Source organism: Staurois parvus, unplaced genomic scaffold (assembly GCF_062004578.1).
Source record: "Staurois parvus isolate SC_StPar_1 unplaced genomic scaffold, SC_StPar_1.0 ptg000229l, whole genome shotgun sequence".
Lineage (NCBI taxonomy): Eukaryota > Metazoa > Chordata > Amphibia > Anura > Ranidae > Staurois > Staurois parvus.
Window position 1 is genome coordinate 4,445,367 of NW_028318025.1, and position 24,449 is coordinate 4,469,815.

Here is a 24,449-nt window from a genome sequence, read left to right on the forward strand (position 1 = left end):
AAGCTCCATGCACCCCAGAGTTAACAGCACCTCTGTCACTGACCCATATCTACAGAAACAGTCTAGCACACACCTATAAGTTCCACCATCCTGATCCTCCATGTTACCCTGTACAAACTCCCCCAAATTCAGCACAATTGCCACTGAATCCCTCTGGGTGTCAGGGAATCACCCTACCACCAGCAATGCAGCTTCATTTACCCAACACCCTCTCAATGTTGCCTCATTCTCCCCACCCACCTTACCAGCAATCCTCTCATGCTGCTATGCTCCTGTAATACAGCTTCTCCTCTATCCACAGGGGTTGCCTGTGTATGTCTCCATCAGCATTCTCAAGGGGTCATCTCAAACACCTTGTTGCACTCCTGATTTTAGCAGAATGTGTTTGAGACCCCTCCCTCCACTTCCAAAACCTCTAATCCCCTACCAGTTCTCAATACACCTATACAGCTGCCCACGTTTCATCTTGTGTTTGCATTTCCTACTGCTCCCATCCTCCAAAACCCCTAATCCTTCAATGCACTTATGATTTTCAAAAACTAAGGCCTTGTAAGACATAGAAACCAGACACTAAATCTTCAGTACCAGTTTCTATATCTAATAAGGGCCGGATTTTGTGCCGTGTCAAAAGTTGTTCTAGCCTTAGCTCAACAGTACAGTATAGGTTCCGCTGGTCAAAGGCTCAATTTCTATCTCTAATATAGTCCTACTTATTTGGCAAGCCTGTCAACCAGCTCTAGCTGTGGCTCAATCGGTTAAAGTGCTAGCTACATAAATATGATCTTGAATCCCAGATGTGTCATGCTAAATTTGAAGTGAGAATTGGTTGTGGCTGAAGTGGGTACTGTGATAAAAGACAGGATTTCTGAGTTAGGGACAGTTGTATCACTTTGGGGGTAGATGTGTGCTGCAGGAATGACATAGCAATGTTGGTGTCAGTAAATTTAGTAGAAATCTCCAGCATTAGTGTCAGTGAATGCAGTAATAACTACCAGTGCAGCATTGGCGTCAGTATTTGCAGTAATAGATCCCAGTATTGATGCATTATGTCATTATGCATTGGTGTCATTGAGTGCAGCAATAAGCTCCAGCATTGTTATCAGTAAGTACAGAAATAACTCCCAGCATTGGTGTAGTTGGGTACAGTAATAAAACATAATTAAATAATAAGTATGGTGTATACCATACTTATGTTTTAATTTTGTTCTCTGTGGTAGGTTACACAGATAGGTGTCAGCAACAGCTCAGATTAAGCATTTAATGAAGTGTAGGTGGCAGCACAAAAGGTATTTATAGTAATTCATTGGATACAGAAATAACCCCCATCATTGGTGTCAGCAGGTGCAGTAAAAGCTCCCAGGATTGGTGTCAGCAAGTGCAGTAATAACGCCCATCATTGGTGTCAATGAGTAAAGGAATCTTTAAAACATTGGTGTCAGTGACTGCAGTAAAATGATGTTGTTAACCCTAAGATTATTATCATTTGAAAGTTCAAAAAAATATATGTAAAAAGGCTGCAAAAATTCACAATTGGGCGGCAGGTTGCTAAAAAGAGTAGGACAACCACCCAAAAAAATGAATTCTTCAAATATATTAATTGTAAAAAAAAGTCAGCTCATAAAATGTGAGCCCCTTACAAGATAAGTTGGTGACTGGGAACAAAGAGAAGGCAATTTTTTAATACTGACTATGTATAGAATTGGAAATGGGGAATCTCATGTCCATAACAGGGATAGTATTGATATAGCCCCAAAAGAACCCCAATGGCTCACAATTATGGTACAGAAACATTTGGACAAAATAAAGGTGAATAAAGCATCTGAACCAGATGGCTTACACCTATGTGTCCTCAAAGAGTTGAGCTCTGTTATTTCTTATTCTCCATCCTCCTTGCAGCCTATTTCTGTCCGCATGCACTCACTCCACTGGTGGCTACATGTCATTGTTCAGGGCAAGCTTGGTAACAATTATAAAATGTAACAGTGCATTGAGCACTGGCACAGCCACTTTTAGTCTCCACCAGAAGCACATTATGACAGTATGACAAAACAGGAGAGCAATTGTGAGACAGGAACCAAACATTGTTACCCCATATGAGGAAGTGTCTGAATAAAGACATTCATGGCACGATCACCAGGCATTATTTTAATGAATGCTGCAGATTTGAAAAGATTGAAAATTGCTTTTGAAATTACATTAACATTTTATAATTTAAATGAGATTTTAATGATTAGGTTTACATCTACTTTAAGAAAGATACAGTATATAGAATTGCGTAATCAGTACACTTCTCTTCAACGCTACCTTTCTTTTAAGGAATTAATTGCTGTTAGGTGTAGGGCATAGTTCTGGTGGGTGTGGCTTAACAGTAATTTGATTGACAGGAATGAATAGAACATTTCTAATTGGAGTCCCAATCTTGGCATGTGGTCCACTTATTCTGGTATGGGATTTTGTGCTTTGGAGTAACAGAACCTATCTGTTGTATTACAATGTTTTTGCTATCTAATACATTTCTATAGCTATGCTTCATTTAGTATACAGCATATCTGTGACTTGTGATAAGCACTTTCTACTGTGTATGCTACATTATTCATGTAGTAAAGTTTTACTTTCAGGAAAATAACCAGTTAAGCATCACATCACCACCTCCCTTTACTTTTATTAAAAGAAATATTTAGGTGCAGCATGATCATTGCAGCTCTGCCTCAAGCTAAATATTTCTCTTGCTAAAGTCTCACACATACAAATCAATAGACAGAAAAAACACTGAACTCAACAGGATATGTATACTAAAGCAAGTGGGATACCTTTGTCACTTTTCCTGTGTAGAATGATTTCTGATTGTGCTGACTCTGAACTGAGGCTATTGTACTATTTTCCTTTTTCAATTCCAATATGTGAATGCAGCAAACCTTTTTTTTCATACCATCATGTAGGTTTAAGAATGTGCAAAATACTATATGTGTGATTTTCTAAAGGAGTATTTTTATTCTGGTCGAAAATTTCCCATGCAGGGCAAAGCAACAGGATCCACTTCAATGTTGGCCCCATTGACTGCCAACACCAACTTTACCTTCATTCCCCATCTGCTCCGTTAACCTGTGGGATAGGGGAAGCCATGTTAAATTCCAAGTCATGATCTGAAGGTTAAGCAGGGACTGAGGACTCCCCGCCCTATCTAACTGCCCTGGATGCCTGGGCAGCCAATGACCAAGCACCAGCACAGTCATGTGGGAATAAGCTACATGCCTACTTTACCTAGAGTTACCAGTTATGTCACCTCACTTTCCCAGGAGAACAGACAGTAGGGATGACCAAAACTGAGTGGTTTCATCTCCCCAAAATGTTGGTGTTAATTAAGAGATTTCAGGAAAATCCCACGATTTGAATGAAAATGTACTGGAGTAAATGGAAAATGCAAAATTAAGGGGGGTCTTTGGTGTTTTTTAAAAATGTATTAAAATGTATGCAAAAATATGACAAATAGAAAAAACATTTTAAGGAAGCATTTTCTGATGAATCCCTAATAAATAATAGTGACCCTTTTTCAAGTTGCCTCAAATCTTGGGCTGGAGAATATTTGGTGGCATGAACAGGAAAAGGTGAGCCTGGAAAAGGCAGAGAATACAAATGGGGGCAATAAGATTGCTGGTTGTAGCGGTATACATACTGCTGGTGAGGAGGGGCAATGGGTATGTGGGAGGACTGGGTCTGTAAGGTCTGGTGGGACATCAGAAGATATACAGTATATATGCAGTAATGAGTTGAAGCATATCACACAAAGTGACAGCAAAATGGTACCATGGACTTTGTTTGGACCTCCTCTGCTGCATATAAGTGTTAAGAGCCTCTACCAACTGTTTTTCTTCTCCATGATGTAGACCCTGGAAGGAGGGTTGAATAGAAGGAAGTGGTCTTCTGAGACATTCTTGGACCAGCCACTTTGAACTCTGCATCCAACTCTACATGTGGTTCTAGAAAATAAATGTATATCATAAATACAATAAAACAATAGAGATCCTCATACAGCAGTCATTATCAATACAATCAAATTATGACTGCAAGCCCAAATAGGGTCTTAGAAACTCCAGCTCGTGGAAGTAGTAGTATGGAATCCTCCTGCTTGCTCCAGAAGCACTCCCCTGCAATTTTTTTCTGCTGTTGTAGTTCTCTTCCATAATTATATTTCACACTATGCCAATATGTCTTAAGTGTTTACCCAAAAATTAAAAAACCCAATAAAAAGGTTCATACTGGTTCCCACAAAAGGAAGGAGAGAGATTGTTGAGCTTTGGGGCAATGCACACATTTCCCCTATCACAAAAACGGCAACCGAAAAGAGCCACCAATAATAACACAAATACTTTGTGTCATAATACTATCTCCGTCTCACTTGTTATAGAAGTGTGGATTAATAAACCGAGGAATGCATAATAGAAAATATGATAGTGTGACAAGAGCAACACCACCCAAGAGGGAAAGTGGTTACTTAAACATCCACGCGGAGTAATGTATGTTAGGTAATTACAGAGAATACTTTATTTTGATCACATAGATCATAAGGAGGTTGAACACGAGCATAGTGAACATATCAAACAAAATAAAATCATTTAAAAGCACTTAGCGTCCTCATTTCTGGGTGATTTGGGCACATAGGGAACCATATACAGTTGCAAGAAAAAGTATGTGAACCCCTTGGGATTACATGGAGTTTTGCATGAATTGGGCATAAAATGTGCTCTGAACAACATCTAAGTCACAACAATAGAAGAACACAGTCTGCTGAACATAATACTACACAAACATTACATGTTGCCATGGTTTAATTGCACATAACATGTAAACATTCACAGTGCAGGGAGGAAAAAGTATGTGAGGCCCTAGCTTAATGACTTCTCCCAGAGCTAATTGGAGCCAGGAGCGAGCCAACCTTGACTCCAATCAGTGTGATGACATTGGATGTGTTGCTGACAGCTGTCCTGCCCTTAAAAAACGCACACCTGTTTTGGGTTTACTGGTTTCAAGAAGCACTGTCTGATGTGAACCATGCCTCGCAGAAAAGAGCTCTCAGAAGACCTACGATCAAGAATTGTTGACTTGCATGAAGCTGGAAAGGGTTACAAAAGTATCTCCAAAAGCCTTGATGTTCATATGTCCATGGTAAGACAGACTGTCTACAAATGGAGAAAGTTTAGCACTGTTGCTACTCTCCCTAGGCTTGGTCGTCCTGTAAAAATGACTGCAAGAGCACAGCGCAGAATGCTGCATGAGGTAAAGAAGAATCCCAGAGTGTCAGCTAAAGACCTACAGAAATCTCTGGCACATGCTAACATTTTTGTTGACACATCTACAATAAGGAAAATATTAAACAAGAATGGAGTACATGGGAGGACACCACGGAGGAAGCCATTGCTGTCCAAAAAGAATATTGCAGCACGTTTGAAGTTTGCAAAAGAGCACCTGGATGTTCCACAGCACTACTGCAAAATATACTGTGGACAGATGAAACCAAGATTGAGTTGTTTGGGAAGAACACACAACGCTATGTGTGGAGAAAAAAAAGGCACAGCACACCAACATCAAAACCTCATCCCCACTGTAAAACATGGCGGAGGGAGCATCATGGTTTGGGGCTGCTTTGCTGCCTCAGGGCCTGGACGGATTGTTGTCATTGATGGGAAAATGAATTCCAGAGTTTATCAAGACATTTTGCAGGAAAACGTACGACCATCTGTCCACCAACTGAAGCTCCGCAGAGGATGGGTGATGCAACAGGACAATGACCCAAAGCATACAAGTAATTCAACAAAACAATGGCTGCAACAGCACAGAATACGCCTTCTGGAGTGGCCCAGTCAGAGTCCTGACCTCAACCCGATTGAAATGCTGTGGCATGACCTTAAAAGAGGGATTCACACCAGACATCCCAAGAATATTGCTACACTGAAACAGTTTTGTGAAGAGGAGTGGTCCAAAACTACTCCAGATTGTTGTGCAGGTCTGATCTGCAACTACAGGAAACATTTGGTTGAGGTTATTGCTGCCAAAGGAGGGTCAACCAGTTATTAAGTCCAAAGGTTCACATACTTTTTCCTCCCTGCACTGTGAATGTTTACATGTTATGTGCAATTAAACCATGGCAACATCTAATGTTTGTGTAGTATTATGTTCAGCAGACTGTGTTCTTCTATTGTTGTGACTTAGATGACGTTCAGAACACATTTTATGCCCAATTCATGCAAAACTCCACGTAATCCCAAGGGGTTCACATACTTTTTCTTGCAACTGTAAGGCAATAGAATTTTCTAGCAATATTCTCTTAAGTTTACATATAGTCCAGTCTTGTATTAGAATTGACCATGTAGTCTTCAGACATATTCTTGGTATGTGCCAGGGTATGTAGAGTAACTTCCTGGTGAGTAGAGACTATAACACAAAGAGATGGTAGTCAAAAACTATAAGTAACGTATAAATCACACCAACTCTACCCCATATACACATGAACTATTACTCCAGTTACCTTCTCAGTGATTTGGCTGTCATACCAGCATGGTGAATGTAGAGACTTCCTGGGTAACCACCACAAGTGAAACAAGGTCCACAGTAACAACTGATTCTAAGGATATATATAAAGTATATAAATGATAAGTATCAGGCAGGATCCCTGAATAAAAACAAAAAAATATAAGGTATATATTACCATCAGTAATGATCAAGAAGACTTCACGTCGACTTGAAATAGGATCAGGTCCTTTCTGCTTGTTTAGTAGTGTATATATGGGTGGGAAGCCAGGTATTCTCAAAGCAAAAAACTTCAAAGAAAAATAGTATATATATAGCAGGCAATATATACCTGAATCTATATACCCACTGAGGGGTTTCCAAAAATTGCTCAAACTGAGATAGCAGGGCGGTTCCTTAAGGATATCACCATATCACAACATATAGCACATGTGTGACATAGGATACATATATTCCTCCACAGAGGATTTCCAAAAAATTCCCTGAAACAACAGGGGTACTAGGCACATATAGCATTCCATAAAAATTCCCTATAGGCTTATTGACCTTAACCAGCGACTACCCGCTAACTTAGCCAAATAGGCAAAAAATTACTTGCCACCGGTGGAAGGTATGCTCTATTTAGTATTGCCACATGCGGACTGCTGGAAAGGTAGCCCTATGGTAGTTTTTTCAGAGCCTCGTGCCTTCTTAACATGGATCTGGAGCAAACACCACTCCTTTCCTCCTCGTGGACACCGCACCCTATGAAGACGCCGAGCGTAGTGACGTCATTACATTGACGCGTTTCGTCCGCCAATCACCGCGGACTTCGTCAGAACTGGGAGGGGACTTCATTTCCATTGCCTTATATAGTACACTAATTGCATATAGAGAAATCTCCATGTTGCCCTCTTGTGTTGAAAAGATATCACTACATTAAAAAATCCAAAGTGAGTTTAAAAACATATAATGACTGCTGACATTACATAGAGAAGCCTTATTTTACAATAGAAAGATATTCTTTAGTGAGAGTAAAAATAAGGGACAGAATAATTCCAGATCCAGGGGACAAAAGGAGAAGAGGGAGCAGGGGGACCCCCAGGGCAGAGCAGAGTCCACATTTTAATACTATCTTTTTTAATATTTTAGATAATGCAGAGGTCGGATTTGAGACCAGATAGAGCCTAGTACCGATTACATTTCCTATTTAGTCCCCTAGGGGCCTTCATATCGGGGATATATTATAACAGAGGGAATCCATATTTTCCTAGTTTAGGACTAACAGTATGATCATAATAATACAGGAAAAAATATATATAGCTTCAAACATTTATTTCAAAAAGACTTTAAAGTTAAGTTCTGTATTTAGTCCATAGGGGACAAGTGCACCTAGGGTATATATCCAGAATTTTTCTTTTTGAAGAAGGACTTTATCAAAGTCACCCCGTCTAGCTGAAATATTCAGCAAGAAGATCCCTTTAACTTTCAGGCCTTCTGTTCTTCCCCCATGTACTTCTTTAAAGTATTGTGCCAGGGGATTTTCTTTCTCACCCTTCCCTACATTTCTATTCTCATTTCTAATATCTCTCAGGTGTTCGCCAATCCTAGTTCTAAGATTTCTTTTAGTTTTTCCTATGTACATTTTCTTACAGGGACATTCTATCATGTATATTACTCTATTGCTGGAGCAGTTAATAAAACTACGTATCTGAAATTCCCGTGAATTATCCTTATTGGAGAATAGGTTAGTCTTATGTACATATGGGCAGATTTGACAGTGGCCACATGGAAACATACCTCTCATGCGTTTCTTCCTAGTCAGCCAGTTTGTTTGTGGAGTCCTCTGAAACTCTGACTGTACTAGTATATCATTTAGATTCTGAGCCCTTTTTGCTACCATTTGTGGACTCTCCCCTACAATTCTTGCTATCTGTGAATTTTGTGTTAGTAGATGCCAGTGAGAATTCAAGGCATTCCTAACTTCCCTCCATTGTTGTCCAAATTTGGTCAAATTTCCCCAACTGCTTAGGAGCTATTGACAATATCAGGATATATTAGGATAGTGACACCACTGTTCATTGGTAGCAAATAATTCAGCTACTAGAAGTATTTCTCAATGGTGTCAATGTCTGTGGTGTATGCAGACTACAAATTTACCTACATCCTATGGAAGCAGCAGGGATTTCACCACTTTCAATCATTCCAAACTTGGGTAGAAGTTAAAGAGAAGTGAACTAAATATTCCTGATGACAGACCCTGGTCTGATACAACAGAACCAGCACACCATTTATGGTTGTGGGTGGCACGGCCAAGGCTCTGGGGGAACATTTATTGAGGCCATATGTGCAAAAAGGACTGAGCCATCCAAAAAATGTCTCCAGTTATAGGCTTTGCCATGTACTAAAAAAAATAGAATATACATTTGCATGTTTTCCTAACAAATGGAAGGTGTTACACTTTGCCTTCCGATTTTCCCCTAAAAAAAAAGGCAATCAACTTTGTAAAAGCTGCTTGTATTTTTCCAAATTTTAGTAGGGATAAGGATGAATATAGCTTTGAGAATGTCTTCCACTACAACTCAGAATAAGTTTGGTGGACATTAGGGGTGAGCCAAACCTAGGTTCGGCCTGAACTTTGGCTGTTTAGGCATTCGGACAATCAATTGCTCAAGCTTTAGTCTGTTCAGTCCCCTGTTCATAGAAAGTGGTATTTTCCACTGTGCTTTGTTCATAAGGAAGCTCCTAGGAACCTCTGATGCCATACCACTGGCCATTTTTGGGCAATGACATTGACTAAATATGGCCATGGAAAAATTTGGGAAATTATGTCACCACTATCCCCATTTCTATCTTCATATAGCTGGTGACAGCTCATACAACTAGTGTTATCGTCAGGATCAGTTGAATGAGACATGTCATGAGGGTTTTTGGTGGTGGCAGGCATTGTGATTGATGATGGATTTACAACGATGGACATTTTTGGGGATTTTTGTATTTTCTTTTAAAAACTTGTCAAATGTTTGGGTGTCTTTATTTCTAAGTTGCACCTTTTTTTGTGAATGAGTATAGGTATATCAGCTCAGCAATGTAGGGCAGTATATCGGGGCCCTCTTTTTAATAAAGGGGGCTTTCAGATTCTGATAAGCCTCCCATCCACAGACCCTCACAACTACCAGACAAGGGTTGTAGGGAACAGGCCTTTGTCTATATTAGCAAGGCAAGGCACCCTCCCATGTTGAGGGCATGCAAACTGGTATGGTTCAGGAGAGGGGCAGAAGCTCATCCCCCCTCCCCTTCATTTTTCTGGACAGTCAGGCTGCATGCTCAGATTAAGGGTCTGGTTTGGACTTCTAAGGAGGACCTCACTTTTTTTTTTTTGCATGGAATCGCCCTTAAAATCCATAGTAGACCCTTGGGTGGTATGGATTTCCTGGGGCACCTCACACACCCTTTGTGAGTGGAACCCTTCTTAAAATCCATGAGGAAATACATTTAACCCCCCCCCCCCCCCCTTAGCCTAATCTTGAGTATTTAGTGTGCATTTGGTTTGAGCCAGTATTCAGTTTTTTCACTTAGAATCCATACCTGATTTTATCATTTTCCCTCTGTGTTGTTAGCATTTCTGTTTTGTTTGTAATACCCTTCTTTTTGTTTATATAAACTGATGGAAAGAATGTATTTAATACATCTGCCTTCTCTCTTTTTTTGTGACCAACTTCCCCTGTTTATCTTTTATGGGGACTACATGATCTGTCCTGACCTTTTTATTAGAGATATAGTTGAAGAACTGAATTGAATTGAAGGTTTTTTACTTTCTGTAGCAAAAAGTTTCTTGTAATTTATTTTAGCTGCCCTGGCTGTGTTCCTGCATTTCATATTGCATTCCCTGTAGTGCTGAAATGCCGATGGTGACTGTTTCATCTTATGTTTTTTAGAGACCAGGTTTTTTTAATTTATAAGACTTTTTTTCCTAGAATTTAGCCACCCAGGTTTAACATTTGTTCTTTTATATGTCTTACCCAATATAATGCAATGGTTAATGTTGTTGCTTATTATGTCCTTAAAACACCTACACTTGTCTTCAGTGTGCTTTGTTTTGAAAATTTGATTTAATTTAGTATCATATGGTAAGGAACACATAGTAAAGTGGGTTCTTTTGAAATATAATATTCTCCCTATAACCATGTATACATCTTTCCTGTAATTTATAGCAAATATAAAACTCTGTAGAAACTCTGTGGTCACTGTTGCCAAAATTATCTCTAATATCTCCATCTGCAAACAGCACAGTGTTATTTGACATTAGCAGAGCTTTATTTCTAGATGGGGCTTCCATCATTTGGCCTATGAATTAGTGCTGCAATACATAGAAATGATGAGCCATAGCTGATTCTGCAGTTCCATCTGTCCAATTAATATCAGGATAGTTGAAGTCCCCCATAGTTATAACAACTTACCTGATTTATAGAGCATTCTTCTACTTTTTGGCCGACTGGTTGGATGCAGCATTACAGCAATCCAGTACAACTATATGAGCGATTGTTTTGTGCAATAGCTGTGCAAAGTTGATGTGCAAAGATAGAGGGTGGTTTGTGTAGAAGTTACTCTTATATTTATGGTCAGTTTAGAAGTGACCCATTACTCTGGTGGTCATTGTAAAAATGACTCCTGAGCCACAGCACCCCTCTCATGGTTTTCTAAACTAGTCATAAGTTAGTTGCTAGGTTATTCCTGATGCATTGTGTTATTTTCGTCTAAGGGGGCAATTGAATGCTAAATTACCATTGCTGTGTTTTTCTTAGAATTTTCCTTTACTATTTTTACGATCTGCCCTCCTTCCACCCTGGCGTTCTGTCCTCTTACTCTCTCTCACCTCATTGCTGACTCTTAATGAAGCGTTCCCCTACTAGCCCATTTTCACACATACTGTTGCGCTGCTTCCTACTATACTATCCTATTATTCTATCATCCTATTATCTTATTGTCCTAATTTTTATATCCTGGCATGCTTTCTTGGTCTTCTGGCCTCAGACGTTTGACAACACAACCTCTTGTCCTCCATTTCTCCTTCTTTCCTTCTCTGTTGGCATATTCTTTTATATGCTGGTTCTCTCAGCTCCTTGTTCCTATTTTCTTACTGATCTATCTCTACCTTATGTCCTCATTTTTCTTCCACTTCTTAATCATATGCACGATGACCTCCCTCTTGGTCGTTATGACAAATGGTCAACATTGCATACATCGTTTATCCTATTTGCTCATACCTACGAATGCATATACGTGATCTTTCCAAATCCTGCATACTTTACCTTTAAGCCCTTGTACCCTGACACATCACACGATGTCTCTCTTCTCATAAGAAACTCTTCTGTTTCCAAATTTCTCTAATCCCCCTTTGTTTCTTTCGGGGCTTTTGCAATATGTTTATGAGTACAATTGTCATCTCTGGAATTTTTCACCTGCTTTGGCATGTTGCCACGCTATGACTACTGACAAATTTCAACGTTGGTTAATGTGTGTGTACAATAAAACCTAATAAAGTTTCTTTAAAAAAAAAAAAAATGACTCCTTACATTGGTGATCAGTGTAGAAGTAACCCATTACATTGTTGGTCAGTGTAGAAGTGACCCCTTACTCTGGTGGCTAGAGTAGGCAGGATATCAATCTGCCACTGCTCTCTTTTGAAAGGATTCTGCAGAACCCTTGGTGGATAAAGGTCAGGTTAGATAATATGTGGAAGAACAATTTGCTTGTGTTTTAACAGCTTCTTCTAGATTTCTTATGCAGAGTTGCTAACTTATGCAAAACCAAGAAAAACAAGAGAACAGATGCAGGAGATGTGAACACATGCCCCTTTGCATTTTTCTCTCAATACTATAAGTGATTGTTGAGATGGCCAGAGTAAGATGAGAAAGGTGAATGGATCTCTCTCTATCTCCCCTTTTTTTCCTCTCTATAGAGGTGAAGTCCGGGATAAAAGTGGAGAGTTTCTGGAAGTACCCTCACTTGCTGGAAACTTGGGACACCATAGCAGGAAGAGTACTTCACTCTCCATGACCTCCTGGTCAAGTCTCCTGCGCAATCTTTTATTATTGGCCTATTGCAGGTCTGTCTGTGCTGCTCTAATTCAATTTCCAAGCTATGGGTGCTTAGTCTATACAAGCTCAGAATCCATCTGTCTGTCACTGAAGTCATGTAGCATCTCCAAGTATGTAATGGGACCAGTAAATTAAAAAAAATATTAAAACATATTGGTGTTTAACAGCTTTCCCGCCGCACTATAGAAGATATACTGCTACAGGGAGGCACGGGTGTGCAAAATCATGTATATATACGTGATTTTGCATTTCTGGGTAGAGGTCGCGGCTGTCAATCACCGGGTCCCGGCCGGTGATTACCTTCCAGCACCCGGTGATTACTGAGTATTTCCAATGGGGAGGAGGACTGTTTTATTTACTAACAGTCCTCCTCCCTGTCAGCTCGGGTGCACTGCTCTGGATGGCTGTGCACAGCACATCCTTCCAAGGCAGTGTGATTACAGTGAAGCACCAACACACGGCGCCCCCTAGTAAAACACTCCCTGCACACAGTTAATCATTTGATCATTTCTCATGTTAACCCTTTCCTACCCAGTACCATTAGTACAGTGTCAGGTCTTTTTTTTTTGCACTGATCACTGTATTGGTGTCACTGCGGATGTCAGTGACACCAAGTCAGTTCCTCCCAGTGTCAGGATGTCCACTTGCACGTAAACCAATTAATTTACATATATTGGGATTTTTTTTAGCAAAGACATGTCGCAGAATACATTTTTGCCTACATTGGCCCCAAATTTATAATGCAAAAAATGGCCTGCTCAGGAAGGGGGGCAAATCTTCAGGAGGGCAAGTGGTTAATTAAATTTTGATGAATGTGTTATATTTGTTATTGTGCATTTCTGAAAATGTTTATATATATATATATATAAATGTAATGTTTGTATTACCTATTATATTAATATTTCTATTATATTTATTAAGTACAGCTATTAGCCATAAATGTGTACATAAGGTCAGTAATAATACGCACTGGCATCTAGAATCCAGATGGTGCAAAATTGGCATTAGGGTGCCTTAAATGCTTGTCTAGAAAACATTCTCAACACAATGACACCAACAGTAGCCTAAACCTCTCACATAAGACAAGGTGGATCCATGATTTCATGTTATGCAATTTGCATATCACTGCAGAAATTTTGTTATTTTTTCAGACCGTCCAACATTTTACAATCCAGAATTGTCTAGAGTGTCTTGTTTGAGTTCCTGCGAACCCTGCTTCTTTTTTACCCGAGTCTGTAATTTGCACCACTTTCATTTTTTTGTACACTACTGCATAATATGTTGGTGCTTTATAAATATAATAATAAACTTCACTAAAAAGTATCAAAACACCAGAAATTAAAATTGAATTTGAAGGTTGTATATTCTGAACAAATCAGTCTCTATTACTATGCAGTATGCTGCTAATCATAATGTGTTACTAAACCCACAACAGTAAAATCAGTCTGTATATACAGTAAAGCATGCTTGTTATACTCACTGTAAAACCTAAGGGGTTAATCCTCTAAAATGGCTGTTTGATCCTGTATTCTCTGATCCTCCCCTTCTTTTACTATCCCCAATCCATTTGCTGACAGAACAGAGCCTTGGGGGTAAGCTGCAAATAAGCTGCTCAGTTTGATGTGTATTGCTAGAGAGTCCAGACAGAGGGTCAGGGGTTATGAAGCCTCATTGGACAATTAGGGTAGAATGAAAACTTCTTCTACAAGCTTTAACCAGTGCTCTGCAGGACACTAATAGAAGTCCCAAGACTGCTATATACTGCTAATGAGAAAAGGTATTTAGCAGTTTATATTTACTAAAAAAATTGCATTTCCGTGTTCTGTATGCTATGGGAGCCCAGATCTAGTGAATGCAGGGTCCTGGGTTTAGTAACACTTTAAGTGTTTTTGGGCACTGGGATGTGGAAGAGGATGTGTTCAGATTTGCAGCATGAGAAAAACACAGGGAGAACGTCATCAATGTGATGATTTTCTTTACTACATGTATTTACATAGCACCCACAATTTATGCAGTGCTTCACATACTGTACATCCATATCAGTTCCTGCCCTCAAGGAGCTTACAATTTAAGGTTCCTATCTTAAATGCATACATTCACATACTATAGCCAATTTAGACGGAAGCCAGTTAACCTAAGAACATATCTTTGGATTGTGGAACCTGCACAAGCACAGGGAGGGCATGCAAACCCCATGCAGATAGTGGGATTTGTTTTGAACTGGGATTTGAATCCTGGTGCTGCAAGGAAAAAGTGCTAACCATTAAGCAGGGGCGAACTGACCATTTGGAAACTCGAGCACTGCTCGAGGGCCCGGGGTCAGTAGGGGGTCCCATGATATGCCCCTGGTACCTTTTTCATAGGCTATTTTGAGTTTGGGCAAGGACACAGGGGCCCCATGATCCCCTATTGCCCGGGGGCCCCAGGAGTTCTCAGTCCGCTCCTGCCATTAAGCCACTGTGCTGAACATCAAAGCACACTGAGCAGACAGGAAGCTGAAACATGGAACAGCGGCATCATCTTGCTAGTTAGGCAGTGCATCAGGGATGTGAGAATCAAAAGAGTAAGAGCTCATGTACACGGGGCATTTGAAAAACTCTTCTGAATGATGGAAACTGACTTCTGGAAAACAAAGGTTAAAAAACATCAGTTTAGCCGTGTTTGCATACCGTGTTTATGTGCGTTTAGCAACGTTTATAAGCGTTTGCGTTCAGAAGCGTTTTTAAAAGATAACCTCAGGAGACCCTCCCAAATGCCCAAAATGCACTGAAAAATAGTAAATAATTAACTATTTCAGACATTTTGAGAGAAATAGAGAGAGCAGAAGCAGTATGTGTTGAGATTACCTATCTTTTCTGGTTGTATTCATTATGGATCCCATCATGAGCATAATACAGCACGTTCTACCATTTTTTCCTTCACGCGTAACCTGGAACGTACTGCACTGGTGTACTAGGTCCACTTGAATATGTTTAAAATGCTTTGCATGCATTTCTGATGATGAAAAAAGGCTCTAGACAACATCTGGATATGGAACAGTTAAAAAACGATTCTAAGCGTAAACACTTATAAACGCGGTTAAGCACGTTTACAAGCGTTTACATGCATTTACAAGCATTTGGCATTTGAAACGCCGGTAAAATCTACTCTTGAACACACATTTGGTGTGTTCAAAAAAACGACTGTAAACTCAACTGCCTGTAAATGAGTATGTGTACATGGACACATAGGAAAATATTTTGGAGCATTCAGGGGCTGCTGAAAACAATGCTGAACAGCTCCTGAATGTCAGTTTATCAGCTGCAGTGTACATGAGCCCTAACTGTACAGAATTACAAAACTCTTGGCACGTAAAACAGTTTATAGACACCCATTCTAATTGGATTTTTTAGCTAAAAGATGTACATGGATCACATCAGTTCGAATGGAAGTGTGTGTGTGCTTGTTAGTGTAATAGCATTTACTGTACATACCTAGTTTGGTATTATGTATTTGTTTATTTATTCATTTATTTGTACAAGTATTTATATAGCAATGACAATTTTTATTACCATTGCTTTACATCAGTCTCTGCCCACAAGGAGCTTACAATCTAAGATCCCTACCTCAAATTATTACATACATATACTAGGGCCAATTTAGACATGAGTCAATTAACCACTTGCCATCCAGAGGATTTAGCCCCCTTCCTGACCAGGCCATTTTTTGCGATACAGCCCCCTACCCAGAAATGCAAATTACACACATATATATATATATACAGTCATGGCCGAAATTGTTGGCACCCTTGATATTTTTCCTGAAAATCAAGTATTTCACACAAAAAAGGTATTGCATTAACACATGTTTTGCTATACACATGTTTATTCCCTTTGTATGTATTGGAACAAATATAAAACAGAGGCAGAAAAGCAAATATGACATAATGTCACACAAAACCCCAAAAATGGGCTGGACAAAAGTATTGGCACCCTTAACTTAATATTTGGTTGCACACCCTTTGGAAAACATAACTGAAATCAGTCGCTTCCTATAACCATCAATAAGCTTCTGACACCTCTCACCCGGAATTTTGGACCACTCTTCCTTTGCAAACAGCTCCAGGTCTCTCTTATTGGAAGGACACCTTTTCCCAACAGCAATTTTAAGATCTCTCCACAGGTGTTCAATGGGATTTAGATCTGGGCTCATTGCTGGCCACTTCAGAACTCTCCAGCGCTTCTTTGCCATCCATTTCTGAGTGCTTTTTGACGTATGTTTGGGGTCATTGTCCTGCTGGAAGACCCAGGATCTTGGACGCAAACCCAGCTTTCTGACACTGGGCCCTACAGTGCGACCCAAAATCCTTTGGTAATCCTCAGATTTCATGATGCCTTGCACACAGTCAAGGCACCCAGTGCCAGAGGCAGCAAAACAACCCCAAAACATCATTGAACCTCCACCATATTTTACCGTAGGTACTGTGTTTTGTTCTTTGTAGGCCTCATTCCGTTTTCGGTAAACAGTAGAATGATGTGCTTTACCGAAAAGCTCTATCTTGGTCTCATCTGTCCACAAGACGTTTTCCCAGAAGGCTTTTGGCTTACTCAAGTACATTTTGGCAAACTGTAGTCTTTCTTTTTTATGTCTCTGTGTCAGCAGTGGGGTCCTCCTGGGTCTCCTGCCATAGCGTTTCATTTCATTTAAATGTCGACGGATAGTTCGCGCTGACACTGATGCTCCCTGAGCCTGCAGGACAGCTTGAATGTCTTTGGAACATGTTTGGGGCTGCTTATCCACCATCCGGACTATTCTGCGTTGCAATCTTTCATCAATTTTCCTCATCCGTCCACGACCAGGGAGATTAGCTACAGTGCCATGGGTTGCAAACTTCTTGATAATGTTGCGCACTGTGGACAAAGGCAAATCTAGTTCTCTGGAGATGGACTTGTAACCTTGAGATTGTTGATATTTTGCCACAATTTTGGTTCTCAGGTCCTCAGACAGTTCTCGTCTCCTCTTTCTGTTGTCCATGCTTAGTGTGGCACAGACAGACACACAATGCAAAGGTTAAGTGAACGTCTCTCCTTTTTATCTGCTTTCAGGTGTGATTTCTATATTGCCCACACCTGTTACTTGCCCCAGGTGAGTTTACAGGAGCATCACATGCTTGTAACATTCTTATTTATCCGCAGTTGTGAAAGGGTGCCAATACTTTTGTCCAGCCCATTTTTGGAGGTTTGTGTGACATTATGTCGAATTTGCTTTCTTTCCTCCCTTTTTTTGTTTTGTCCCAATACACACAAAGGGAATAAACATGTGTATAGCAAAACATGTGTTAATGCAATACGTTTCGTGAGAAATACATGATTTCCTGGAGAAATATCAAGGGTGCCAACAATTTCGGCCATGACTGTATATATATATACAGGTGAAACTTGAAAAATTAGAATATCGTGCAAAAGTGCATTTATTTCAGTAATGCAACTTAAAAGGTGAAAATATATATGAGATAGACTCATTACATGCAAAGCAAGATAGTCCAAGCCGTGATTTGTCCTAATTGTGATGATTATGGCTTACAGCTCATGAAAACCCCAAATCCACAATCTCAGAAAATTAGAATATTACATGCAATCAATAAAACAAGGATTGTACATAGAACAATATCGGACCCCTGACAAGTATAAGCATGCATATGTACTCAGTACTTGGTTTGGGCCCCTTTAGCAGCAATCACTGCCTCAATGCGGTGTGGCATGGAAGCTATCAGCCTGTGGCACTGCTGAGGTGTTATGGAAGACCAGGATGCTTCAATAGCGGCCTTCAGCTCTTCTGCATTGTTCGGTCTCATATCTCTCATCTTTCTCTTGGCAATGCCCCATAGATTCTCTATGGGGTTCAGGTCAGGCAAGTTTGCTGGCCAATCAAGCACAGTAATCCCATGGTCATTGAACCAGGTTTTGGTGCTTTTGGCAGTGTGGGCAGGTGCCAAGTCCTGCTGGAAAATGAAGTCAGCATCCCCATAAAGCTCGTCTGTGGAAGGAAGCATGAAGTGCTCCAAAATCTCCTGGTAGACGGCTGGACTTAATGAAGCAACATGGACAAACACCAGCAGATGACATGGCTCCCCAAATCAACACAGACTGTGGAAACTTCACACTGGACTTCAAGCATCTTGCAGTGTGTTCCTCTCCATTCTTCCTCCATACTCTGGGTCCTTGGTTTCCAAATGAGATGCAAAAGTTGCTCTCATCAGAAAAGAGGACTTTGGACCACTGAGCAACAGACCAAGTCTGTTTTTCTTTAGCCCAGGTAAGACGCTCCTGACGTTTGTTGTTCAGGAGCGGCTTGACAAGAGGAACACGACATTTGAAGCCCATGTATGGGATCCGTCTGTGTGTGGTGGCTCTTGATGCACTGACTCCATCCTCAGTCCACTCCTTGTGAAAGTCCCCAACACTTTTGAATGGCCTTTTGCTGACAATCCTCTCCAGGCTGCGGTCATCCCTGCTGCTTGTGCACCTTTTTCTTCCACATTTTTCCCTTCTACATAACTTTGTATTAATGTGCTTTGATACAGCACTTTGGGAACATCCAACTTCTTTTGCAATTACCTTTTGAGACTTTCGCTCCTTATGGAGGGTGTCAATGATAGTTTTCTGCACAACTGTCAGGTCAGCAGTCTTTCCCATGATTGTGATTCCTACTGAACCAGCCTGAGAAACCATTTAAAGGCTCAGGAACCCTTTGCAGGTGTTATGGCTTAATTAGCTGATTAGAGTGGGACACTTTGAGCCGAGAATATTGCACCTTTTCACAATATTCTAATTTTCTGAGATTGTGGATTTGGGGTTTTCATGAGCTGTAAGCCATAATCATCACAATTATGACAAATCACGGCCTAAACTATCTTGCTTTGCATGTAATGAGTCTATCTCATATATTAGTTTCACCTTTTAAGTTGCATTACTGAAATAAATGAACTTTTGCACAATATTCTAATTTTTCTAGTTTCACCTGTGTTTATATATATATATATGTGTGTGTGTGTGTGATTTTGCCCATCCTGCCGCCCTGTAGCAGTAGTTCTACTATAGGGCGGTGGGGAAGCAGTTATCTTACCAGCATGTCCTTGGAGTGTGGGAAGAAATCAGAGTATCCAGAGGAAACCCACGCTATTTATTACAATGAAAAAACGTATAACTTGGGTCCCCATGCATTGCCAGCTTGTAAGTCACATTCAAATGTTATTCATGACAGTGAACCATATTACCAGGATCTGTCATTGTAAAAAGGCTGACATGAGTGTGTATTAGCACAGTTGAAAGGGTTTCTGTGCCTTCTTCTATAACAGGTTCTGAACATTATACTGGCTGTATTAAAACACAGACAAACCCACTGATGGCCTGGGGACATGATATCACAAAAGATTTACAATATTACTGTTATCTGAATGCAGCCAACACTTGCATGAATGCCATTCTCTGCAGCATTCTCCTGTGAGTCCAGGCCAGCTTGATGACGTCTGAAACTGCTAACTGCCTGGCTGTCATGGTAAGTTATTTTTCAATTGCGTTACATTTTCTGAGAAGAAAAATTACATTCATTACACTCATGTGTTGAAAAAAAAAAGGTGCAAATGCCAAGCGCAGTGAGGTTCCAGGGGTTATGTGGATAGCCACAGCATGGGCAGCTCCAACAACTCATGCGATCAGCAATGAGACATGAGCACAAAACTTGGATCAACTCCACACACAGAGGGGATTTTTCAAATCTGGAACCACCAAAATTTGGAGCAGATGTGCACAGAAACTAATCAGCTTCTAACTTTAATTTTCAAAGTTTAACTGCGCAAGCTGATAAAATTGAAATTCACTTTAATGTTGGGTTAAAAAGCATGACATGTAGGAATGACCAGATTGATACATCACCAAGCCAATGGAGGGGAGAAACAAATATTCCCAGAAGCTGGGGCATGACACATGATCCTGGACCCAACAGTAGGTCGCTCAGCCCAGGAGCCTCAGGACAATGGGAGGAGTGTGTGGATGTTTATATGTGAGATTGCTGTGATAGGTCTCTATGACCAATCACAGTGATCCCAAGGTACAGAGCCACTTGGATCAACTCCACACAAAGAGGGGATTTTATCAATCTGGAACCACCAGAATTTGGAACAGATGTGCACAAAAACTAATCAGCTTCTAACTTTCATTTTCAAAGTTTAACTGGGCAAGCTGAAAATAGACACTGAATGGTTGCCATCCACAACTACTCCAAATTCTACTGGCTTCAGTATTCATAAATTTTCCATTATGTCTATTAAATGTTCACATGCATTAATGGATGCATTTGCCACCTAATGGTTATTTCTAAAGTACCATTTATAAATATCACTCCTAAAATAAATATCCCTATTTGAAAAAGTACAATGGTAGGTAAGTTGTTATGCTGAACTAGCATTATTAAAGTCCAACAACAGGCAATACCTTTTTGTTTTGGATAAACTTGGAAAAAAGTTAATATTGTTGTCAATGTTTCACCTATTGGCGAGATTTTAACTTACCTTCCGTTACTCTGACAGTCTGTGGAAACAGGACAAAAATGAGGGAAGTAGCCAACACAACGACAATTAGACAAAGATTATATTAATAACCTGTCAGAGTTTGTAGCCTTCCCCATTGTGTGTGTTGTTTCAGTCTCTGTCCCAGCTAGGGACATTTCCCATCAATTTCTTGGAAGGAAATGAAGGAATATCTCAACAATAGAGACACACAATAAAATCTATCAAGGGCTGTCTGTTTTATAATCTGTTTTATAGTCTTAAAATGTTATCATAAACACATTTACTTTCATTGTTTCCAATTAGGAACCAGCTAATACAATGGCCACCCTTTATGACATTGCATTGATTGGTAGCACATAAAAGAGAATAGGAGAATCTTCTGATGCGCCAACACCTAACTATATTTCATAGTTCAGAACACAGGTGTCCGTTTATGACACAGAGAATAGCTGCAATTCAGGGGATCACAGCTATTCTCTGGTCATTCACAGTTTATGACACTCAGGAGATCAGTGGAGAACTGTTCAGCTCTTCACTGGAGATCTGTGTTCTCCCTCCAGATTCTCCAGCCCAGAGCTGGAGAATCGGAGGAACCACAAACTAATCAGCGATAATTTACCTCTGCTTAGTAAACTGATCTTTTACTGTAATCTCACGAGATTATAGTAAAATGAGCCGTTTTCCAGCATTTGGAGACCATTTTCCAGCGTTTGGACACCGTTCTCCCTTTGTTCGGAGAACTGCTTCATAAAAGGCATTCACAGGAGAACTGTGTTCTCCGAGAATGCTGGAGAACTGAGCAGCGAGCTATTACTGCTGGTTCATAAATGGACACCTAAATCATATAGGTAAAATAGTGATTTTCTAAAAGGCTTGTTACTAGTGCTTAGCGTTGGTGTCAAGCTAGCTGGCTATATTGTTGGTTTGCAATAGGCACTGACAGCTCAGCATTGCCTGAGCTAAGTACATGCATTTTTTTCTGTAAAGGTGAATTAACACTTTAAAAAGCTAAATCTAGTCACAAAAATTTTGCCGAACACACCTGGGTTTGGTTCATGGAGGTTTGGCAGAACATATCAAAAGTTGAACTGTCAAATCCGGACCCCAGTGAAGTCAATGGGAATTGAATCTGGCAAATTCATTTTCTCAATTTTTATATCTAAAAGCCAAGGTATTGGCAAAAAAGTGAATGGGGATCTGAGCACTACCTCAGGGGACAAGTGCCAGTGCAAGGAATGTTTTTTTTAAAGCAACAAATTTAGTAATGCTAAACGTGTAACATTAAAAAAGTGCTATCCTTCAAAAAACCTGCTTTGGGGGAGGCGGGTCCACTAAACCTGCTTGTGAAGTGATGTATCTCTACCATGTAGTATAGTGACTTTACAAAGAAATAAAACTATTTAAAATGTCATGAATTCATAGTTGCTTAAAACCTTCTTTTATTTTGAAAATAATACAATTGGGACCCCCCCTAAAATGCATGCCAGACCCTCATCAAGGAGGATGAGGGTCTGGTACATATTTTATTGTGTCCCCATTGAATTATTTACAAAATAAAGGAAGCTTGGAGGAAAAGTGAATTAACAGCTTTTTTTTCTATGCATTTGAAGGGGGAATCCTGCACACAAAAAAAAGACATGGAGTCCACTCCAAAATCCATACGAGGCCCTTCAGATTATTATTATTATTATTATTATTATACAGGATTTATATAGCACCAACAGTTTGCACAGCGCTTTAAAAAATGAAGGTAGACATTACAGTTACAATACAATTTGGTACAGGAGGAAACAGAGGGCCCTGCTAGTTAGAGCTTACAATCTAGGAGACCTGCTATGGACTTTAAGGGGGACCACTGTGCAAGCATGGAGCCTGCTGAGCCAGTAAAAGTGGGGGAGGCAGACACACAACCCCCTGAACAAAAACAGACAGCATGCCCTTAACATTGGGGGGCATCAGTCAAAATGTATCTCACCTGCCGATTATCAAAACGAAAAAAAAAAATCAATGTTGCCACTCATGACAGCTTCCGTATTTGGTCAGTGATGTCACCACTAACAAGTTCGGAATGAACTTTGGCTGTTCAGAGTTTGGATGAATGCCCAAACATTTGCCCATTCGATACCACTATTATACATGACAACTTCCTGCTGTTAATGGTTGTTAAGGATAAGAGAGGCACCAACGAACCCTTAACAACCAGTGATGTCTCCAGAATACCGACCATGTAAGCAAAGGGACAGGATCCCAGTGACATCATTGACCATGGTCTTATCCATATATGGTCAATGACATCACCAGGACAGTTGTACTGTTTGGTGTTTTTTTTTTGTTTTTGTGTTTTTTTTAACAAAGAAGCTGTCAGTGACAGCTGTCAAAGTAAATTTTAATACCTTTTTTCCTTTGTGAATGTCAGTGCTAAAAAACACTGCTCCCAGGTGAATCGAAATTTTAATTATTTTTTTTTGTGTTGATACATGTTCCTCAGGTCCCCTTGCCTAATAGCTAAGAAACTGAAAAATTTGGCTCCCATTGATTTCATTTGGATTCAGGTTTGGCATCCAAACCAATGATGTCACTGGTTATTAAACTGGTTGAAAAGGATAAAGGTTTTTTTACCTTAATGTATTCTCTACATTAAATTAAAAAATCTTCTTTTATCAGCTCTTGCACCAGCCACTCCTTCCCCAAATATTTACCTGAGTTCTATCTAGATCCAGCACTATGTCCAAGAGCAGCAACACTGCTCTCTCACTCCTCACAGGACTCAGAGGCAGCAGCAAAAAACATTGGCTCCTTCTGCTGTCAATCTAATCCTGTAAAAAGAGAGAGAAAGAAAGAGATAGATAGATAGATAGATAGATAGATAGATAGATAGATAGACAGATAGATAGATAGATAGCTTAGATTGGATGATGGTGTAGATGTAGACATTGCTCCTTATAAGAGCACATGACCTGTGTTTTGTAGGTATGCCGTAAATGATCTCTGGCAGTGTTCAGGGAATGTTATAGGAAAGTTGGATGTGGTTTGGACACTGCTGCAGAAAGGGATAATCTTTATAATAGACACATCATACATAGAATATCCTGTATGATGTATGATGTCCCTGGTCCCCTGATTGCTGTGTGGCAGCAGGATTAAAAGTACACATATCACAAATCAGACACACACATATGAACATATCAGATGCCTGCAGTCCTTATTCATTGTCCAGCATGGGGCAGACAGATAATCCTAGTTCTCCTGCTAATGTAATTGTGACAAGATGACAAGAACGTGTGCAGAGCATGTGT

At 40.0% G+C, this 24,449-nt stretch overlaps 1 long non-coding RNA gene across 1 annotated transcript; it reads right to left on the reverse strand.

Moving 5' to 3' along the window:
• Positions 1-6,293: 6,293 nt before the first annotated feature.
• On the reverse strand, positions 6,294-23,970 carry LOC149460471 (uncharacterized). The gene is made up of 4 exons (XR_016313065.1): positions 23,853-23,970; positions 21,154-21,172; positions 6,524-6,619; positions 6,294-6,429 (listed from the first exon to the last, which is right to left on the reverse strand). It is a non-coding gene; the product is annotated as an uncharacterized LOC149460471 (long non-coding RNA).
• Between the last annotated feature and the right edge of the window lie 479 nt (positions 23,971-24,449).